Source organism: Pan paniscus, chromosome 4, assembly GCF_029289425.2.
Source record: "Pan paniscus chromosome 4, NHGRI_mPanPan1-v2.0_pri, whole genome shotgun sequence".
In the NCBI taxonomy this organism is placed as follows: Eukaryota; Metazoa; Chordata; class Mammalia; order Primates; family Hominidae; genus Pan; species Pan paniscus.
The window spans coordinates 12,696,511-12,713,476 of NC_073253.2; positions in this window are offsets into that span (position 1 = coordinate 12,696,511).

A 16,966-nucleotide genomic window follows, 5' to 3' on the forward strand; every position below is an offset into this window, starting at 1 on the left:
CTACCTGTGAGGAGCCCCCTTTCTGCATAAAGTAAAATTGACTTGCTGAGAAAACTTTTTGTCTGAATGCTGATTTTTACTGGCAGTACTGAGGAATAAGCATTTTACTTATAACAATTTCTCAAGGAAAATGTAAACTGGGGAAACGAAAATGTCCAGAGCTTCCACAGACATATAAAATGCTCAATTTAAACCAGTGTTAATAATATGTAAATAAAATGATATTAAAGACATTTAGTGCTTAGGAAGGTTGGGTCATAAATGTAGCTATAGCCCTGGTTGCTTTCCTAGTATGTTCAATGTGCATAGGAATCCTGACTTTGATTTTTATCCCAGGCTATACGCATAGTGGGAATGGACACACATTATCTGTAAAACTCTGCTTTTGAGTTCCTGACTCGTGAAGACTTATTCATGAAGGTCCAAGAAGGCTCTAAAACTAATTACCCAACTCTTAACTTGGAAAAACTACACATTTAAAGGAATACCACAACCCAAAGAAATAGAAGAAATTAATGCTACCATCAAACACTTGAAAAATTCAGGATGGTGACTTTTTTCTATACACCAAGTTAGTGCACCTGGTTGGCTATGTCAAGATGTGGATCAATTTTGGATAAAGTATTAATATTAAGGTTTTGTTGTCAATTGCTGATGCTTTTCCAGATGTGCTATTTTAATTGAAGTGAATCAGTGTCAGCTCTGGCACTTGGCGTATAATTATTGACCTAGAAAATATTTTTTTGGTATTTTCTTCAACTAAGAAAACTAGAACAAATTTGCCTTCATTTCACAGAAATAGCAGAGTGTTTCAGGTTTCTTGTATCAAGAATACAATATTCCTCTTATCTCTCTTGTCATAGTCTGGAGAGATCTTGATGAGCTTGACATCACACAAAGCCTAGTAACGGCTCATATGCTTGGCAGATTAAGCTAACTGGATTGTCGAACAGCATAAAGCAAATGCACAAGAGCTTATAATGACATGTGCGCCAGAGGGTGGGAAATAACATGGAAGTTCAGATATCTGTTAAATCAGTAAATATTCTAGGGTTTCCATGGCCTTTGGCATACCTAGGTCTTTCGAGGAGGAGACAATTTGCTAGACCTTATGCTGTCCACAAAAGGCACAATGATTGATAGTGCCTTTTTGGATTATTGAGGTAATATGAGTTATATTTGTGTGTGCTGTCACCACATATTTACTGGGTATATCCTACATTTTCCAGTTTTGAATGTGCCTAGTGCTAAGGCATGCTTCATGCCAGGTCCAAGTTGCAGGATCTAGATGCTGCTGCATTAGATATTAGGAACTATCAGAACTATGATATTGGAAGAGTCTGTGTCAAATTGGATCCCTTGATGAAACCTCTCATGAGACCCAGAGCAGAGAAAATTAATAGAGATTTTGGGTAAAAACATTTTTTTATCGACCAATAACTGTTTTCTATTTGAGAGAAGGTAGGCTTACTCTTGGAGTTCAGTAAAGAAGGAAGGTCTGACAGTGGCAACCAAGTGACAATTCTCCTTCAGTTTCCATCATGAACTGGTTGTTATCTGGCACACTAAATCATAACTTAAGCTGTGCTCAGTAATATTCCATTTTAAAATATACCATCTTCACTTAAATCAATAGGCCCTCAAGCATAAGTGATAACATGTAAGCACGCAAAACAGATTCCCATGTAACCTGTTTTACAGCCTCTCTGCTTGTCCTCTAGCCAAATCTATGGCCCCAAAGGTTATTCTCCATATTTTGTTAACAGAGAATGAAGCTATACATATCTTCCTGGTATGCTTGGATCCACCAGAAGTGGTCCCTATTAAGGGTAGCCTAAAAACAGCAATAAGAAAAATTTCCAACAGTGGATAGCACTGTTGGAAAACACATTTGATTTTTCAAATTTTGATGGAAAAAGAGATGGCCAGAGATTACCATAAGTTATAATTATTGGATTGGCCAGCTCATCACAGGCTCAGTAAAGGCCCCAAAAGAGCATCCACAAAAAAGGTGTTCTCAATAAACATGGTAATAAGTGAAATCTTCCTGTGGATGAAAATCAGCCACCTTCTTAAATTAACATGGGCTTGTTCAATGGGCCCATGTACATAGATGTTAAGGACATCAGATATGAGATACTAGTGGGCTCAACAAATTTTATTTTACATTATCAAGACCAATTGGGTCACTGAACCTGCTGAGGGATCAAAATTTCAAGAGCAAAGGTCAATGTTAATATATGTTTAAATAAATAAATATTTCAGAGTCCAGGAGAAATATGGACATAATTATTGATATATTAAGAATGACAGTCAAACTACTAACAATAACAAAGACATGGAATCAACCTAGGTACCATTCAATGGTGGAATGGATAAAGAAAATGTGGTACATATACACCATGGAGTACTACACAGCCATAAAAAATGAAATAATATCCTTTGCAGCAACATGGATGCAGCTGAAGGCCACTATCCTAAATGCATAAACCCAGGAACATAAAACCAATTACTGCATGTTCTCATTTATAAGTGGGAACTAAACATTGAGTACATGTGGACACAAAGAAAGGAACAATAGACACTGAGGACTACATGAGGATGGAGGCCAGGAGGAGGGCTAGGGATGAAAAACTAACTGTTGGGTACTATGCTCACTACCTGGGTGACAGGATCAATCATATTCCAAAAGTCAATATCACGCAATCTACCCATGTAATAAAGCTGTACGTGTACTCTGAATCTAAAATAAAATTTGAAATTACAAAGAAAAACAAAGAGAGAAAAGAATGAGGGCTAAATTGTCTCTTCCTATTTTTAGCTCATCATACCAATGAAATAATAAAGAAGAATGTCACTATGGTAGCCAAGGTAATTGATTTCAATTACCAAAGGCAGTTTTGATTGCTGCTACTGAATGAATGCAATTCAAGAGACATACTGGAGTGCCTCTTAGATTTATCATATTCCATAAAAATAGACAATGGGAAATTAGAAAAAGATGGGAATGCTATTAACTTAGATCAGTTAGTTTGGTTTATCCAATTAGGCTTGAAAAAGAAAGAAAAAAAGAAAACAGCTGAGGTACTAGAAAATGTTTGAAGGAAAATAGATTGGGTGTTATTCAATTCGGCCTTCTTAACATCTACAGATGGAGAGATTGTGGCAGCTCTTGTGTAATAATTAAATATATGTCATCCTCTCATTTTTCAAATACCTTATGTAAAGAGTGCTAGGAGTACATTTAGTAATTACCATAAGGATTTGTGTATCTTTGGTACTTAAAGTGTTTGTGAGATGTTCAAGCTTACAAAATTACAGTTGGTGATTTAAATTAGAATTGGGTAATTTATTTTACTATTGTGATTTTACTCTGAGCTATATGAGAAAAATGTCTTATTTGTAAAAACTGTAAATTGCTCAAATGAATTGGACTTATATTAATAATTTTAATATACTTGATTCACAAGGGCTGTTAAGTCACTTGGAATATTTTGCTGCTTAAACTTTAAATCTTGTCCACTTTGGCTTTGAAAAGCTTTAAATGACTGTCAAATAGATTACATTCAAAAGTACTTTTTAAAATGATTAATGAAATTGCATTAACTAAGTCCTAAATGTTTTTGAGAACTTAGTCTGTTCAACTAAAGTTGATAGAACATTAATCAGATTTCCCTAGGAAATGTTCTAGAATTATAAATAGAATATTTTAATTTGTATGTCAAATGAAAATGTTTAAAAATATTTATTGCAATAAATTAATATTAGCTTTAAATCTAGGACACTACTGGTGGACTTTTTTGTGTGGAAAATCCCTGGATATCAAGATATAAACATTAATTCTTCAGATACCCATTGTATTATTTTACATGCAGAAAGAAATTAGAAACTCATGACTATATCCTAAAAGACATCATGATACAAAGCTGACTACAGTTCAACCTTTATGCCACCCAGCCTTCTTGTTCTCTTGACATGTAACCCAGTGTCTTTGACCTTTCTTCAAATGACTTAATCTATCCTTTTATTTAGGTCTCAGCCTAAAAGTCATCTTCTAAGACAGGCTTTCCCTGAACGCTTGACTGAAATAGTCTCTGTATCATGACGGTTTCCACCTCCATAAGAACACCAAAACCTGGATAATCTTCTCTGTTTGTCTTTTCATTTAGTGTATGTTTCTATCGGAAGATAAATTTTGTGACAGTTAGGTCCTTGTCTACCTGTTTCAAAGCTATATTTCTAAAAGTTAGCCATGTGATCTTGGATTATGGTATATGCATAGTTAACACTTGTTAAATGAGGTTAACTTTCCCCTTCCTTTCCCCCTTTATTGGTATCAAGCTTCTGACTCTAAAGTCTGCAATGTCAGCCAGAAAGATATGCTGTGTCAGGTTCTAAAATATAAATATTAGTTGAGGTTATTAAGTAATACAATTTTATAAACCAAGTAACTCAACTTTAGTTCAAAAAAGTTTTCTAAGGAACCATTCAGGAAATTACAATATAGATATAAACAAGCTTAACAGTCTCCCAGGCATCATGAAGTTTAAAATCTCTATATTGAACTAATTTCAAACTATTAAGCATCTATCTGTATATACTTTTGTGGGTCTACCAATGCAGTTAATACAAGAATCTTATTATTTAATCTATAAAACATAGGTAATGAAATAAAACTTTGCTCTGGCACTCATTGTACAATGCACAATGAAATAAGGAGGTAAAATTTTTATTCTTCAAAAATGCCATTTAGTTTTTACATGTGCATTGTAACAAAGAAGCTCATGCTCTTTCAAGTTTTTATTCATTTTTTAAATCTTATTTAGTGACAGGCCATGCACAAGTTCCTATCAATAAATGAAATGTAATTGCTTTAATTATGGTCATTTTTAAACTGTCATTTTTTTATTTGAAGGATGAATAATTATCAACAACTGTTAAATAAAGGATTAAAAAATTATATAAAAACCCCTGATTCCTGAAAAAGTACAAAATCCAAGCCAAATATAATTGTCTTTGATGGTAAAACACAGGAAAGCATAAAGAAATAACTTTGATAAGGATCAAGTGCTTTGTCCCTTGTCACTGTTAAGGATCAAGTGTTATGTCCCTTGTCCACTGAAATCCTTACATTGGGAGTTTCTACAAGTGCTTTTTCATATAAACATTGTGAAGTACTTTTACCTCATTCCATAGCATCAACCACTTACATCTCAAATGTTAACATGATGGTTGTGTTTGGTATTGTAAAGACTAAACTATGAATAATAAATAACACTTACAAATAATACATCATTACATAGGAGAATGTTGGAAGTAATGAAGTCAAAGCACTACCCCTTCTTCCCTTATGAATTTTAGCTACTTTGTAAAAGAACATAGGCAGCAAAGTCGGATTTAGTCATAAGATAGAGTCATCCCTCCATTACTCCACAGGTTCCTGGTAAAGTCTGTTGGAGTACAAATTTAAACCCTGAAGAGAACTTGAGGTTACCAATGAGCTAATCCTTCCTACTCTTCTTACCCAATTTATACGTTAGGGTCTGTCCGGGTGAACCCATAGAATTCCTATAGTTTGTGGTTTATATATTTGTAGACTGTTCATATCTTTTGGATTACAAGAGAGGTGTGTGTGTGTGTGTGTGTATGTGCGTGTGTGTGTGTGTGTGACAGAGAGAGAGAGACAAAGAGAGAAAGAGAGAGAGAGGTGTGTGTCTGATTATATGAGATACGAAGAAATAAAGAAGCAAAGACCAAGTCAGACAGGTCCTTACCATTTTCCTCTTTCAGTCCCTAAAGAAGGTGGCCTAGTAGCTTTCAAGTATCCATCTTTTCAATCAGATATAAAGCATAGGTTTGGTCTTGCTCCAAAATAGCCGACTAGACACAGCCAGAAAGAACACCTCCCACAGAGAGACAAGGACATCAAGAAGACTGGCACACTCCTAGCAGATCTTCAGAGGGAAGGCATTGAGAGCAGACAGAGGAAAAACACAGATGCTGGGCTGAAGTGGGAGGAAGCTGGGAATCTCGCACAGGGATATTATGCTACCATGTTCCTGACCCCCAGTGACTCCTGTGGAGGGTGTGAGTTGAACAGGCAAGGCAGAACCTACTCTCCTCATGGGCCTCTGGAATCCCAGCAGGAGGAAACCCCTCGACCACCATGGACACTTGAGTTTGCAGGGAAAGCTACTTATAGAAGTGGCAGGGGAAGACCGCCTGCTGCTGCAGAGCACAGGGGGTTTGGTGCAGGAGTACCTGTAGTGGAGCAGAGCCACGGATGCACAACCCCCTAAGCTTGACTTGCTCCCATGGACGATTTTGGCCCTAGGAGAACTGTTGGACCTGAACCTTTCAGGGTGGTCTTGCCCATGAGACTGGGCAAGTACAGCCTGAGCACCTCATGGTCTAATGGACTCTCCTGGGGCCCCAATAAGGTTGGGCCTCCTTGAAGTGTAGTCCCCAATACTTCCTGGGGGCCCATATACAGCTCCTGCATTGGTGGACTGCACATGACTGGCAGAGTGCTCCAGCAGAGATGTGCCTGTGGACCCACACAAGCCTGCCTGTGCCCTGCCCCCACTGCAGCCTTCCCCCTGGCACTCTGCCTGCAAACACTTGCCCAACAGCACCCCCTACATTGCTTTGCTGGAGCATGTGTGCATGGGTGCTTGCCTTCCCCACCGGTGCCAATGTGCTGATGTACCATGCTGTGCCACTATGGCTGGCGTGAGTGCATCCCACTACCTCTTCCCCCACCACACTATCACCGTAGTCAGAGCATTGGCAGGAACAGAGCCCACCAGCTCCACCCCCATCAGCACCCTGCTCCTGCATCAACACTGCCACCAGCATGACATTAAGCACAGAAAACAGTGGACCTGACCCCAGCCCTGAGTGGCCACTACTGCCTTCATAAAGGCACACAAAGGATAAACACTGTCTTGAGCCCACAAGTGCCCACCCCCATGCTAACATCCCCAATGGTGTGAACACATGCACTGTAGCTGGCAGGGGCCCCTTCATTCTACTGAGCTCTATTTCCACCACTGCTGCTATGAAGGCCCACATAGGGGCTGGCACTCTGGCACCTGCTAGCATCCTGCCTCAGCCATTGAGTGTGCACTCTGCCACACTGCCACTGCCACTGCTGCTGGCATATGTGAATAAGGATGGATCCAACTGCCACTGCCCTACAAAGTGTTTTGGCTGGCACCACCCCTCACAGTGTTGTTACCAAGGGTCTGGGGGCACCTCAGCCCCGTCCAGTACAGCAGGTTCCTAACGTTGAGGAGCCAGAGAATAAAGCCAGGGCCTGATGCCAGTCCCCCAGAGTAAGAGCACATAGTCTAGAGGTCCTGAGATGAACCTTGGATGCCTAAAATTTCCCAGTAATGAAGCCAGTCAACTGGCCACAATCAAACCCCCAAGGTCATCCAATAGGATAAAAGAAAAAAAAAAGACCAATCCAAGGGACAGCAACTTCAAAAGAATGAAGGAACATCAGCCCACAAAGATCAGAAAGAACCAGCACAAGAACCCTAATAACTCAAAAAGCCAGAGTATCTCCTTTCTCCCAAAAGACTGCACCAGTTCTCTAACAAGGGTTCTTAACCAGGGTGAGATGGCTGCAATGACATAAATAGAATTCAGAACACGAAGGGGAAAGAACATCATCAATTTCAGAAGAACATTAAAACCAAATCTAAGGAAGCTAAGAATCACAATAAAACAATAAATGAGTGGACAGACAAGATAACTATTATAGAATAAAACATAACCAACCTGAGAGAGCTCAAAAACACTTTAGAAGAATTTCATAATGCAATCAGAAGTATTAACAACATACTAGAACAAGATGAGCAAAGAATCTCAGAACTTGAAGACTGGCTTTATGAAATAAGACAGACAAGAATAAAGAGAAAAGGATGAAAAGGAACAAACAGAACATCTGAGGAACATGAGATTATGTAAAAAGACTGAATCTATGAGTCATTGGTGTCCCTGAAAGAGATGGGAAGAATGAAAGGAACCTGGAAAACATATTTGAGGATATTATCCATAAGAACTTTTCCAATCTAGCCAGAGAAGACAACACTCAAATTCAGGAAATGTAGAGAACCCCTGAAAAACACTTCACAAGAAGATCATCCCCAAGACACATAATTATCAGATTCTCCAAGGTTAAAATGAACAAAAAAATTTTAAAGGTAATTAGAGAGAAAGGACAGGTTACATACAAAAGGAAGCCCATTAGACTAACTGCACCCCTCTCAGCAGAAACCCTACAAGCCAGAAGAGATTAGGGGTCTATATTCAGCCTACTTAAAGAAAAGAAATTCCAACTAGTAATTTCATATCCAGCCTAATTAAGCTACATAAGTGAAAGAGAAATAAAATTCTATTCAGACAAGCAAATGCTAAGGGAATTTATTACCATGAGATTTGCCTTACAAGAGGTACTTAAGGAAATGCTAAACATGGAAATAAAAGACCATTATCTGTCACCACAAAAACACACTTAAGTACATAGTACTCTAACATTATAAAGCAACTGTACAATCATGTCTACAAAACAACCAGCTAACAATACAACGACAGGATCAAATTATCACATATAAATATTAATCTTGAATGTAAACAGGCTAAATGCCCCACTTAATGGGCACTGAGGCAAACTGGATAAAGAAGCAAGACCCAATTGTATGCTGTCTTCAAGAGCCATCTCATATGCAATGACACCTATAGGCTCAAAATAAAGGGATGGAGAAAAATGCACCAAGCAAACAGAAAACAGAAAAAAGTAGAGGTACTAACTTCAGGTAAAAAGACTTTAAACCACCAAGATAAAAAAAGGCAAAGAAAAGCATTACATAATGGTAAATGGTTCAATTTAACAAGAAGACCTAACTGTCTTCTTGTTACTATCCTAAATACATATGCAGCCAACACAGGAGGATCCGGCTTCATAAAGGAAATTCTTAGAGACCTTCAGCGAGACTGAGACTCCCACACAATAATAGTGGGAGACTTCAACACCCCACTGACAGTATTAGGCAAATCATGGAAGCAGAAAATTAACAAAGGTATTCAAGAGCTGAACTCAACACTGGACCGAATGAATCTGATAGACATCTGCAGAACTCTCTACCCGGAACAACAGTGTATACATTCCTCTCATCTGCACATAGCACGTACTCTAAAATTGGCCACGCAATCAGACATACAACAATCTTCAGCAAATGAAAAGTATTAGAAATCATACCAACCGCTCTCTCAGACCACAGTGCAATCAACATAGAATTCAAGATGAAGAAATCACTCAAAACAATACAATTATGTGGAAATTAAACAACCTGGTCCTGAATGACTGTTGGGTAAATAATGAAATAAAGGCAAAAACCAAGAAGTCTTTTGAAACTAATGAGAACAAAGATACAACAAACCAGAATCTCTGAGACATAGTCAAGACAGTGTTAAGAGGGAACTTTACAGTACTAAATGCTCACATCAAAAGAAAAAGACAGATCTCAAATAACAACCTAACATCATAAGTAAAAGAACTAGAAAAGAAAGAGAAAACCAACCCCAAATCTAGCAGAAGAAAAGAAAAACAAAATCAGAGCTAATTGAAGGAGACTCAGACATGAAAAACAGCTCAAAAGATCAACAAAACCAGGAGCTGTTTTTTTTGAAGTAACAAGATAGACCACTAGCTAGACTCTAACAAAAAAAGAGAGATCCAAATAAACACAATCAGATATGACAACAGGGTTATTACCACTGACCCCACAAAAATGCAAATAACCATTAGAAATTATTATGAACACTTCTATGCACAAACTAGAAAATCTAGAAGAAATGGATTAATTTCTGGACACATACACCCTCCCAAGAGTGAACCAGGACTAAATGGAATCCCTCAAGAGATCACCAACGGTCTTGAAAATTGAATCAAAAATAGATAGCCTAGTGATGAAGAAAAAAAATGCCCAGGACCAGATGAATGATTCCCAGTCAAATTCCACCATATGTACCAAGAACAGCTGGCATCATTTCTACTGAAATCATTTCAAAAAATTGAGATGGGTGAACGTCTTCCTAACCCATTTTATGAGGCCAGCATCATCCTGATACCAAAACCTGCCAGAGACACAAGAAAATAAAACTTCAGGTCAATATCTTTGAGGAACATCTAAGCAAAAATCCTCGACAAAATAATAATAAACCAAAACCAGCGGCACATCAAAAAGCTAATCCATCACCATCAAGTAGGCTTTATTCCTAGATGCAAGATTTGTTCAACATATGCAAATAAATAATTGTGATTCATCACATAAACAGAACTAAAGAGAAAAACCACATGATTATCTCAATAGATGCAGAAAGGCTTCTGATAAAATTCAACATCCCTTCATATTAAAAACTCTTAACAATCTAGATATTAAAAGAACATGCAACAAAATAATAAGATCCATCTGTGACAAATCCACAGCCGACATCATACTGAATGGGCAAAAGCTGGAAGCATTCCCATTATAAACCAGCATAAGGCAAGGATGCCCTCTCACACCACTCCTATTCAACATAGTATTGGAAATCCTGGACAGAGCAATCAGACAAGAGAAATAAATGAAGGGCATCCAAATAAGAAGAGAGGAAGTCAAACTATCCGTGTTAGTAGACAGCATGATTCTTTACCTAGAAAACCCCACAGTCTTGGCTCACAAGCTCCTAAAACTGATAAATTCAGCAAGGTTTCAGGATACAAAATCAATGTACAGAAATCACCAGCATTCCCATACCTCAACAATAGCCAAGCCAAAAGCTAAATCAGGAATGCAAACCCATTCACAATTGTCATGAAAAGAATAAAATACATAGGAATACCAGGGAGGGGAAAGACCTCTACAAGAAGAACTACAAAACTCTGCTCAAAGAAATCAGAGATGACACAAACAAATGGAAAAAATATTCCATGCTGATAGGATAAGAAGAATCATGTTGTTAAAATGGCCACACTGCCCAAAGCAATTTAGAGATTCAATGCTATTCCTATCAAACTGCCAATGACATTCTTCACATAACTAAAAAGAAAAAACTATTTTACAATTCATATGGTACCAAAAAAGAGCCCAAATAGCCTAGGCAATCCTAAGCAAAAAGAACAAAGCTGGAGGCATCATGCTATCCTAATTCAAACTATACTACAGGGCCACTGTAATCAAAACAGTATGGTACTGGTATAAAAACAGACACAAAGACAAATAGAACAGAATAGAGAGCCCAGAAATGAATTTGCATGCCTACAACAAAGAGATCTTTGACAAAGTTGACAAAGATATGCAATGGGGAAAGGACTCCCTATTCAATAAATAGTGCTAGGATAACTGGCTAGCCACATGCAGAAGATTTAAACGGGACCCCATCCTTACACCACATTCAAAAATCAACACAAGATGGATTAAAGGCTTAAATGCAAAACCTAAAACTATGAAAACCCTATAAAAATTTGCCAAAAAAAGAAAATAGGCAATACTATTCTGGACATAGAACCTGCCAAGGATTTCATGACAAAGATGCCATAAGCAATTGCAATGAAAGCAAAAATTAACAAATGGGATTGAATTAAACTAAAGACCATCTTCACAGCAAAGAAACTATCAACAGACTAAGCAGACAGCCTACAGAATGAGAGAAAATATTTGAAAACTATGCATCTGACAAAGGTCTAATATACAGCATGTATAGGGAACTTACACAAATTTACAAGAAAACAAACAAGCAACCTCATTAAAAAGTGGGCAAATGACATAAACTGACACTTCTCAAAAGAAGACATACACATGGCCAACAACCATATGTAAAAAGGCTCAATATCATTGATCATTAGAAAATCAAAACCACAATGAGATATCATCTCACACCAGTCACAATGACTATTCTTAAGAAGTCAAAAAATAAGAGATGCTAGTGAGGTTGAGGAGAAAAGGGAACACTTATACGCTGTTGGTGGGAGTGTGAATTTGTTCAACCATTTTGGAAAGCAGTGTGGTGGTCCCTCAAAGAACTAAAAACAGAACCTCCATTCGACCCAGCAGGCCCATTACTGGGTATATGCCTAAAGGAATATAAATTGTTCTACCATAAAGACAGATACATCTATATGTTAATTGCAGCACTATTCACAATAGCAAAGACATGGAATCAACCGAAATGCCCCTCAGTAGTAGACTGGATAAAGAAAATGTGGTGCATATACACCATGGAATATTATGGAGCCATGAAAAACAAGATCAAGTTCTTTGCAGGATCAGGATGGAGGTGGAGGCCATTATACTTAGCAAACTAATGCAGGAACAGAAAACCAAATACTGCATGTTCTCACTTATCAGTGTAAGCTAAATTACATGAACACATGGATACAAAGAGGGGAACAACAGACACTGAGTCCCACCAGAGGCTGAAGGATGGGAAAAGGAAGAGGAGCAGAAAAAAACAACTATTGAGTACTATACTTAATACCTGGGAGAAAAATTAATCTGCACATAAAAAGCTCAGGACCAGAAGGCTTCTACTGATGTGTTTTACCAAACATTTAAAGAAGAATTAATGCCCATCCTTCATAAACTCTTCCAAAAATAGAAACGTTAGTACACTTCTCAACTCATTCTATGAGGCCCTTATACCAAAATTAGACAAAGACATCACAAAAAAACGAAACTACAAGCCAGTATGACTTATGAAGATAGATTAAAAAATCCTCAGCAGAGTACTAGCAATCCATTTCCAGTAACTATCCCTGAATTTGGACCTCTACTTCACATGCACACAAAATTTAACTCAAAATGAATAAAGACCTAGAATTTAATGCTAAATCTATAAAATTCTTAAATAAAAACTAAGTGCAAAAAAAAAGCACAGGTGTGCACAAAGTAACCAGACGAATTACTCCAAGAGATGTCCATAGTATGATTAGAGTCAATTCCATTTATTAGGAATAGAGGAAACACCTTCCATGACTATGATTATGGATATCTGCCTTTTTTTTCTCTGAGGCTAGTTGAAACTGTAAAGTATTTTAAAGTAATATACCTTTTTTTATCTTTCAGTACTAAACATAATGGGACTAAAAATGTCAAAATGCCTTTTTCTTGTTAATGAATATAGGAAGAACAAGAGTGAATGTGTAACTTCTATATTTCTATGTTAAAATATAGTTGATTAATAATTTTCATGAGAAGAGGATTCATTATAAAATCACTGGATTACTGTCAAAGTCTTTTCTTCAAGTATTTCGTATAGTTGTTTTTATTTCTGTTGTTCTACACTTCCCTCCTTACAAGAACATAGATTTACAACATTAGATTTAAAAAATTTTAAATACAATGGGATATTGAAGCATTATTTGTGTCAAATGCACATCATCTGCTACAAGTCAGTAACATCTTTGTCTATCATGAAAGATTTTGTGGCTTTTAGAAATGTCAGATGTCATCAAAATATATTGCCAGGTAAAAACTTGAGTGGAGTGGAGAAAACTTTTTGTTGTTTAGGGTTGAAACATTTTTGAGTCTTGCGTATACATTAGGCTATTGTTTTCTTGGTAAGAAAGACTATCAATTGGTAATATTACGTGACTTTCCATATAGGCATGAATTGGCCTCTGCTATACTTCTTAAAATATCTTAACCTAGGGAGAGAGAAAAATGTGACTAATTTCAATACCATCCTACTGTTAACTTTTCAAGATTTGGAGGCTAGGAAGGTACCCCAAATTCTTTAAGCACTTGACAGAACTTTAATCTTTATCTATAATATTTTTCACTTTAAAGGAGACAAAGAAAATAAGATACAATTATCACAATTTGAAAAGAAGAGGTTTACTCATGGCTTTTCTTAATTTTTGAGTATCTTTAATTACACAGATGAAGTAAATATTTCTATTTAAGACTCAACCCGGCACCACTGGATATTTTACTGAAATAACGACAATGTAAAACTAAATGGCACTTTAGTCAAACTGCTACACTCTCAAAGGTTAAGTCAGAAAATGATGTAAATTTTTCAATACTCCTGGAGGAGCTGCTGCAAGCTGGAGTCAATAGTGATAAATCTCTGTAAATTTCTGGGCAGGTTGAAGATTTCAGATATTGGAAATTACCACAGGATGAGTTCTTAAGGTCATTTTTTAATTTAACGTTATGTGTTTTTAGTGCTTCATTTTATTCTGTCTGTTTGTACATGAACTATTTTTTTCTTTGCTTACTTTGTGTGTGCAAGTTTTACTTCTGATAAAAAAGCCATAGTGTCAATTTTCAGTTATTATACTGTTTACCTTTACCGCCAATGGAAATATACAAAGACCACCCAGATGAGAAAAACAAGGTCATTTATTCTTTACTTCCTATAGCAAGGGAGTTGGACATTGTCACTCGTGTTTGACAGAGACTCAGAGGCAGGCAGAGGAGTGGGAAAGTTTTATAGTGCAGAAAGGGAAGGGCTTGGGTGTGCCCTGTTGGTCTGGAGAAGCTGCACATGGGATTAATTAGAATCAGAACGTCCCATGTGACGGTAAAGGGTGCATGTTTGGCTTTCTCTGGTTGGCCCTATTTGAAAGCAGGGACAAAAATTAAGGAAGCTGTCAGTTACTAATCAATTCCTGGCCTTTTCTGACTGATTGTTACAGAAGTTATTATTCAGCATCCTGGATTTTCATGGAGATAGTATTCTGACTCCCTGCAAGTCTGCCTTAAAGCTGGCTTCATGAGTTCTTTATTGTAGATAAGATCTTGGTTTCTTGGGCAGCTTGCTGAAGGTTGTGGGTCAAAGATCCATTTCTATATATGGTCTGGCCATTGTCTGCTTCTATATTCAATCTTTCAACCTTCATGTATTGTTTCCAACCCAAAAGACCTTCTGTTTTCTGATCATGGGTGATTCCTATAGACTCAACTCTACCACTTCCTTTCTTACTCATCTTACCTGAGGGTGTGATGGCCTTCCTTACCTTAGGCCTTTACATTTTCTATTTCTTCTTTATGAAATGCTCCTCAGCAAAACATGCACATGGCTCTTTTGCACTCTGTTATCTGGTCTCTGCTCAAATATGACTACTTCAGTAAGATTTTCCTTTATCAGCCTACACAAACTACACCAAATCAAAATCATTCTGCCCAATTTACATATTTCCTCCTTGTATAAATAATCATGACTGTGCTCCAGCTGTTCAATTTTGTTTGTTTATTATTTCTCCCTTACTAGAATGTAAACTACATGGCCTCATGGATACTGCCTGTTTTGTTCACTGCTATATCTCTTCTTCTTTGGACAGTAAATTAAGCAGAGTAATTGGTCATGCATTATCAGTTAAACACAGCTACGTACCTGTGCTCTGTGATTTAATAAATTTAGGCAGTAATTTTTCATCCACCACACGAATTATGAAACCTTACTTCATTGTTTTTCTACTCCCCATTTCCTATATCGTCTCACTATTTTAATTTGTTTTATTATCTTTAGTTTATCAAGACATATTCATTTCAGAATTATCCTTAATTTAATTGTAAAGTCAGAAAAAAGTAAAATATTGCCAACTAAAAACATTCCTGGATTAAAAAAATGAAAAAAACATTTTTTGCCGTCTTGTTTAGTTCATGTCTCCCAACATCAAACCACACATTGCTTCCAAATTTGTAACCATTACTCTCTTCTATTGTATATGTTTTCAAATGATTCTATATTAATCATGGTAAATGAATGCTAATTCCTATAACAAGCAAACTTATTAATGGAAAATATCAGGAACTTGATATATTAAAGGTTTATTAAAATTAAAAGTATGATTAAAATTAGTTGTTTCTCAAGAAGTCACTGTTTAGAAATAAATTTCTCTGGAAGTCACCTTTCAGAAAACCAGGAATCCAATTTCCTTTATAATAAGCAATGGAAGATTCAATATCATGGTATCTGCACAAAGAGGAGATTGAAAATGAGCAAGAGCTATGCACTGGTCCATAAGTGGTACCATCAATATGCTCACATTTTTTTTAAGATTTAATGAAGTACACCAAAACTAACATGATGGGAAGTTGCAAAATACAGTCTGTTTATTCAGGCAAAATAAGTAGAAGAGAGGGCCTTCTAAGGATAATAGCTGAAGTCAATCAAATAGAAAGCATATAAACAAAAATCACTTCAAATTAGTTTTTGAAAAAAATCAATAATATTAACAATACTAACTTTAGCCAGATGAAGCAGTAAAATGTTAGAAGACACAAATTATTACTATCAGAAAAAAAGTAGATAATACAGCAGATCTTACATGCATTAGAAGTATAAGGGGCTATTATAAACAAATGTTTAACAATAAATCAAAAAATTTAGATGATGTTGGCAAATTCCTTGAAAACCGCAGTATCCAAAAACTAATATAAAATGATACAGAAAACCTGAATTGCAGTATATATGGAATACCAACCGGTATTTGTATTAAACCCAAGTACTGCCAATTTTAAAGTATCTCTTTAAGAAAACTACAGAGAAATATTTTTCTCCTCTATGATGCCTGAATTATCCTGATGCCAAAATAAGACAAATATATTGAAAGAAAATAAACAGAAGATGAATACATGTCATAAATATCAATGGAAAAATTCTTAACAAACATTAGCAAATAAAATTTAGCAATATATTTAGAATGAATTGTAATGATTTATTAGAGATTATAGCGAGAGTGAAAAATTCTGTATCAAAAAATCAAAAAAATTTGAACATGTGGATATGCACATATAAAGCCTTAGAAAATTTACAAAAAATTTGCTAGAACAAGTGAAGACTTTAGGTTGTGGAATACAAAGTCAATAAACAAAAAAACTTGCATTTCTATAAACTGAAAGATCATAAGAAGATGGAACAAATTACTATTTTTAATAGTTTATAAATACAAAATACTTTGAGCAAG